This window comes from Lactuca virosa, chromosome 1 (assembly GCF_052849685.1).
Source record: "Lactuca virosa cultivar CGN04683 chromosome 1, Lactuca_virosa_CGN04683_v6, whole genome shotgun sequence".
NCBI lineage: Eukaryota > Viridiplantae > Streptophyta > Magnoliopsida > Asterales > Asteraceae > Lactuca > Lactuca virosa.
This window is the reverse complement of record NC_136426.1, coordinates 197,937,173-197,944,616: the sequence shown is the minus strand read 5'-3', so window position 1 is coordinate 197,944,616 and position 7,444 is coordinate 197,937,173. Positions and strand designations below refer to the sequence as shown.

Below are 7,444 nucleotides of genomic sequence, written 5' to 3'. Positions count from 1 at the left end.
GGGACATCACAAAAATCTGATGGTTCATGTTATAGATGTGGTAGCACAGGCCATTGGTCAAGGACCTGTCGCACACCTGCACATCTTTGTCAACTTTATCAAGAGTCCATTAAAGGAAAAGGAAAAGAAGCAAACCTCATTGATAATGTTGAAATCACTCCACTAAATATTGCTGATTTCTGCAATGAGATGGAAGACATAAACTAAAATTTTCTATTATTGTTCTAATAAACTTGTTTTTCCTTTATTTGTTTTTCATGTAATGTCTTTCCTACAATAAATGAACTTTCTTTATAATAATTATTATGATTATGTTTATTCGCTTATTATTTTTTTATATGTGAAGTTTAATATGAGTCCAACTGGAGCACAACACCAAGAAAAGGTTGGGGATCTTTGTATAGCAGATAGTGGTAGTACGCATACTATTCTGAAATCAAAGAAATATTTTTCAAAATTAGTACCAACAAAATCGGTCATACATACAATATCAGGTCCTGCAGACTTGATAGAGGGAACCGGGAAAGCCCATTTTATATTACCAAATGGTACAAGCTTTTGTGTAGAAAATGCCTTATTTCCTCCAAAGTCTAATAGAAACTTATTAAGTTTCAATGACATATATTTCAAAGGTTATGACACAAAAACTGTGACTATTGAAAATAAGAAATATATGTATATTATAGACAAAAACAATGTGCTTGAAAAACTACCAACACTTGATTCTGGTCTGCATTATACATATATACATATGATTGAATCAAATATGGTAGTAGAAGGAAAACATTGTGATCCTGGGATATTCAGTTTATGGCATGATAGGTTGGGCCACCCAGGATTAACAATGATGTGAAGGATAATTGAGAATACACACGGGCATCCATTGAAGGACCAAAAGTTTCCTCAATCCAATATCATAAAACCATATGCATCTTGTTCCCTTGGAAAGTTAATTATAAAACATTCTCCAATGAAAGTTGAAAGGGAGTCACCTAAATTTCTAGAAAGAATTCAAGGTGATATATGTGGACCGATTCACCCACCATCTGGACCATTTAGATACTTTATGGTCTTAATAGATGCATCCAGCAAATGGTCTCATGTTTGCCTATTATCAACTCGTAATATGACATTTGCAAAGTTTCTTGCCCAAATTATTAAATTAAGGGCACATTTCCCTAATTATACTATCAAAAGAGTGAGACTTGATAATGATGGTGAATTTACTTCACAAGCATTTAATGACTATTGTATGTCTGTAGGAATTGTTGTTGAGCATCCAGTTGCTCATGTACACACACAAAATGGTTTAGCTGAATCACTGATTAAACGTCTCCAGCTAATAGCTAGACCATTGATAATGAGGACCAAACTTCCTGTTTCTGTTTGGGGCCATGCAATCTTACATGCTGGATCATTGATACGCATGAGACCAAGTTCATATCATATATATTCTCCACTACAACTTGCTTTCGGTCAAGAGCCAAATATATCCCATTTGAGAATTTTTGGGTGTGCAGTATATGTCCCTATTGCACCACCTCAACGGACAAAAATGGGTCCTCAAAGAAGGTTGGGAATATATGTTGGTTATGAGTCAGTCTCTATTATAAGATATCTTGAACCATTAACAGGTGATGTTTTTACAGCACGCCTAGCAGATTGCCAATTTGATGAGGCAAAGTTCCCATCATTAGGGGGAGAAAAGAAGATTCTGGAAAAGGATGTGTCATGGCATGAACCTTCTTTATCATATCTTGACCCCCGCACAAAGCAATGTGACATGGAAGTTCAAAAGATAATGCATTTCCAAGAAATGGCAAATCAATTGCCTGATGCATTTACTGACACAAAAAGGGTGACTAAATCATATATACCAGCTGTCAATGTTCCAGCTCGAATTGAAATTCCACAGGGGCAATCTGATGATAAAATCACTCAAGAGTCTAAAACACGCCTGAAGCGTGGAAGACCATTTGGTTCTAAGGATAAGAACCCACGCAAAAGAAGAGGATCAGAAAATGCACTGGATCATGAGGAAAGTGTTCCTGTAGAGACACAAATTATTCAAATTCCCCCAGGAAAGGAGGATGATGCACAAAATCATGGTCAAACAAATAGAATACGTGACCACAATGAAACTGACAATATAAGTGCAATATTTTCTTATTCAGTTGCATGTGATATTATGAATGATGATCCCGAACCACAATCTGTCATTGAATGTCAAAAAAGAAATGATTGGGCTAAATGGAAGGAAGCTATGCAAGTTGAGTTAAATTCTCTTAACAAGAGAAAGGTTTTTGGGACGATTATCCTCACACCTAGAGTTGTTAAACCATTAGGGTATTGATGGATCTTCGTACGAAAAAGAAATGAGAAAGACGAAATTGTAAGATACAAGGCTAGGCTTGTTGCTCAAGGTTTCTCTCAAAGACCTGGAATTGATTATGAAGAAACTTATTCACCTGTAATGGATGCAACTACCTTTAGATATTTAATCAGCTTGGCAGTCTCTAAAAATTTAGAGATGCGTCTTATGGATGTTGTTACAGCTTACTTGTATGGATCACTTGATAGTGACATCTATATGAAAATCCCTGAAGGATTTAAAATGCATGAAGCATTAAGTGCAAAACCCAAAGAAATGTACTCTATAAAATTACAAAGATCTTTGTATGGGTTAAAGCAATCTGGGCGCATGTGGTACAATCGTTTAAGCGATTATTTGACAAGTAAAGGTTATACAAATAACACTATTTGTCCATGTGTATTTATTAAGAAAACAACATCTGGATATGTGATCATAGCAGTCTATGTTGATGATCTAAACATCATTGGAACGAATAAGGAAATCCTTGAAGTGATTGAACTTTTAAAGAAAGAATTTGAAATGAAAAATCTTGGAAAAACCAAATATTGTCTTGGTTTACAGATTGAGCATATGCCTAACGGAATACTTGTGCATCAATCAAATTACACAGAAAGAATCTTGAAACGTTTCAATATGGAAAATGCAAATCCTTTAAGCACTCCAATGGTTGTTAGATCATTAAATATTGACAAGGATCCATTTCGTCCATGCGAAGAAAATGAAGAAGTCCTTGGTCCAGAAGTACTATACCTTAATGCAATTGGAGCTCTTATGTATCTTACCAATTGTATTAGACCTGACATTTCTTCCGCTGTAAACTTGCTAGCAAGATTTAGTTCAGCCCCAACAAAAAGACATTGGAATGGAATCAAACATATTTTTCGATACCTTCGAGGAACTAGTGATTTAGGGTTATTTTATCCTAACAATTCAAAAGAAAGCTTAATTGGTTATGCAGATGCAGGTTATTTGTCTGATCCTCATAAAGCTAGATCTCAAACTGGATATGTATTCATGAATGGAGGTACTACAATTTCCTGGCGTTCTCAAAAGCAAACACTTGTTGCCACATCCTCAAATCATGCTGAAGTAATTGCACTAAATGAAGCTAGTAGAGAATGTACATGGTTAAGATCGATGACACAACTAGTTTTAACTTCATGTGGACTTGAAAAGGATATATGTCCAACTTTAATTTATGAAGATAACTCAGCATGTGTCACTCAAATGAAAGAGGGATATATCATGAGCGACAGGACAAAACATATACCTCCAAAGTTTTTTGAGTACACTCAAGAGCTTATAAAGAACCATCAAGTTGAAATCAAATATGTTCAATCCAGTAACAATGTAGCAGACCTTTTTACAAATGCACTTCCTACTGCAATCTCCAGGAAACATGTTCATGGCATCGGAATGCGACATGTGCAAAGAATATAATGTGACGGGTGTTTAAATAAGGGGGAGTCAACTATACACTGCACTCTTTTTCCCTTCGCTAAAGTTTTTTCCCACTGGGTTTTCTTTAGCAAGGTTTTTAATGAGGCAGTATGTCAAAGTTGAATGCTAAAATGATGTCATCCAAGGGGGAGTGTTGTAAATAATTGGTGGATGACATAATAATTGGTGCATGACAAATTTGTCAACATTTCTAACTAGTTACAATTATATGTTAGTAAAATTTGTAGTATAAATACCCCTCCATTGTAAAGAATGAAACACACCAAAAAGTTATAAGAGATATAACTTTCATATTCTCTCTAAATATTCTTTCTTCTCAATTAAAGTTCTTATCAAAGTTTACTAGTTTGTTTTGATTTATAGTTACATTAATTACGCTTAATTCATAACAATATATATATATATATATATATATATATATATAAGATTGAAGCTAGAAAGTGGATGCTAACTTGCACAATGTTACAAGCAAGTTACTTATTCTCCGATGTCATGTTCCACTTTTGGCTATTATATATTTAGCATCATAATTTTTTCTTTATTAATTGGTTCCTTTATTTCAAGCAAGCATATCAAGTGATGGCTTTATATATATATATATATATATATATATATATATATATATATATATATATATATATATATATATATATATATATATATATATATATATATATATATATATATATGTCACACCCCCGAAACCAGACGGCGGAAACGTCCGAGGGCTCGCGTGACTTAAATTGAATATCATCACAATGAATATACATGAATCATAACATAAACATCACCATGCATCAATACATTACAACTGATATTGTTCACATCCAGTACATTGTTTTAGATATTACACATCCATAACATAAATTGTTTGAGAGTTTTCAAAACATAACATCCTCACATACTTGATATTACCCTTCAACTTACCTGTTACCTGAGAATACAAGTTATTTTGAAAAACGTCAACATATGAAATATTGGTGAGTTCATAAGCAGGGTTGTGATAAAAAAATGATTTGTGTAGTTTATAAAACCCAGAAAATCCGATATTTTCTGAAAAGACAATTGTTTACCAAAGTGTGAAGATCCATAAGTTGATGCACGACTGATTTCAAATCGTGTATAGATGGGAAGTTTTGTATTATAGTTATAGAAGAATACAAGCGAGTGGTGCTGATTTCCTCGAAAAACCCGATGTTTTCCGATAACGTAAAATATAATTGTTTTCAAACTGATATACTGCCACAACGAATGATTTTGATTACTCTTCCTTGATTACTCGGATGGTATTGGATTTATTTAATTATGTGAGTCGTTCTAACCATGCATAATAATGACTATTTCGTCTGTCTTGGCATCCTAAAGTACGCCGGAATTGATCTTAAGATTTTGTCACCCTAGACTGGCTGAGTCTAACTGTAGCGAACAACTGAGGTGTGGGGAGTCACCCCCGTATAGATATATACACAAACTCTCGCTCTCCTTCCAGGAGACTTTGATTATAATTACAGACTACGAACGACCCTTAGAGGTGTCGCCCGTTATTACTCACTTAATCTAAACAACATTGAAACTATTGATTAACGACCTGAATTTGTTTACGTTGATTACACATAAGCCTAACAAACGAGGAGAAGAGGAAATACAAAGTCCTACTACTTTCGTGAGTTATTTTAGGCTGTTGGGTATACGAAGGACACGTTGGCCCATTTCACATTTGATTTACTTGGACCTTACTAGCAATGCTAATGGGCCACTAAGGCCCAATGACACTTAAAAGCCATTGAGGGTTCCTTAAATATGAAATTGGGTCATAGAAGGCCCAATAACATTTTTATTATTATCCCTTGGGCCCAAAAATCATGTTAATGGGTCACAAAGGCCCAACAAGCATGATTGGAACTTTCAAGCCCAAAGTTTTGAATGTTTACTTGTTTTAGGTATTGTATAATTGTTGGAAGGTTCGATTGAACGATTGTTATTTTTGTATCGACACGAGACCGGTCGATTTGTTTATAACGATATTTGGATTTATACGTATATTCATCTTTCTATTTTCATGAATTGTAGTTTTTGGTATTTTCAACTCAATTATCTTAAAATAAAATAATTGGTTCAAAATGTTGGTTTGACCTTTCAGCCCTTCTTTAATAAAAATAACAATTTTAGTCCTTTATACAACAAAAAGACATTTTAAGCCCTTAAACCATTTTCTTGACACTTTTGACCCATAGACTTATTCAAGTGATATTTTTAGCTCAAAACTTATTCTTTGGTAGTTTCAGCCCTTCCAGAAAAGTGTTTTTCGGTTAAAGCCTAAACTTTTTGCAACTTTTACAATTTTGGCCCAAAATCCAAAAAGTTTACATATTTGATCCTTGTTTGGAAAATAAATTATTTTAACCCCTGAATTGGTTTTGTTTACACTTTTTACCTCCTGTTTTGTGAAATTTATCATTCAACCCCTTGAAAATTTGGTTTTTCGCAATTTTGGGCTTAATGGGCCGAAAAGCCCAAAAATTAGCCCATTAAGCTACAAATTACATTTCTAGTCCTTTGAAGAGCATAATTTTCATAAAAACATTTATTTTAACTGTTTTGACTCTTTTTATCCTTAAGAAAACCGTGAATGGCAATGTTTAACCCAACTTTTGTTTATTTGTCAAATTAAGCCCAAAAATGGGTTTTATGTTGCAATATGATCATTTTAACCTTAGAGGGTATTTTTCTTGACTTGTTTAGTGTAATATATCTTAGTTCATGTTTGTTTTCCTTCTTATGCCATAGATATCGAGATTTCTCTCCTTTTTGTTTACATATTCAACACATAAGCACATAAAATCACACATACATACATGAAATCATACATAGCATACACATACACATAGATCTACACATTTTACTTGTATTCTCCCCCATAAAACTTGTGAAAACCGAAAAGAGAGGGGTATGAACTCACCTTGAGTTTGTGGGTTCGGTTTTGAAGAATGGAAGAAGTTTGATGCTATTCTCGGCCTAGCAAGCTTCTTGGAGGATCTTTGGCTTAGATGAGTTCTAAGAGGCATGATCATAAATTTGAATAGATTAAGAGGAGATTTTTGATGAAATGAAGTAATTAGATCTTGGATTTAAGCATCAACTTACATAAGATGATGACTCTTATGGGAAATCCTACTTGAAAAGCTCTTAAATCTCGAAATTTTTGAAGAAGAAGCAAGAGTGTTCTTTGAGAGTGTTTGGAGAGAATTTGTGAGGTGTGTGTGTCTTTCTTTTGTGTTCTCGGCCGAAGAAGAAAAATAGGGGAGAAGAGAGAGAGTGAAGTGATGGATGCTTGGAAGTATGAGAAGAGTGCATGGATACCCCATGTATAATTGTGAGGTGACATGTAGAAAAGTCAACTCTTCCTCCCTATGTTTTGTGGTTGGGCCGAGAAAGGGAGAAGAAAGAAAAGAATTTGGGCCTTTTTTTTGCTTAAGTCCATATTATGGCCCATTTAGATGATTTTCGGCCCAATGGCCCTTTTTGATCAATTCACGGCCCATATACATCAAGGAATGGGTTTTATGGCCCATTATGTTTAATTAAATTTGTTATGGCTCAATAAGGGTA

At 34.2% G+C, this 7,444-nt stretch overlaps 1 long non-coding RNA gene across 1 annotated transcript in view; it reads left to right on the top strand.

Annotated features, from left to right (window-relative positions):
* The window catches only part of LOC145163637 (uncharacterized), a 7,029-nt gene extending 6,729 nt beyond the window's left edge, over window positions 1-300 (top strand). Inside the window, exon 4 of the long non-coding RNA XR_013739711.1 lies at window positions 1-300. This exon is cut by the window's left edge and continues 831 nt beyond it. This is a non-coding gene — a long non-coding RNA (uncharacterized LOC145163637).
* Window positions 301-7,444: the final 7,144 nt, after the last annotated feature.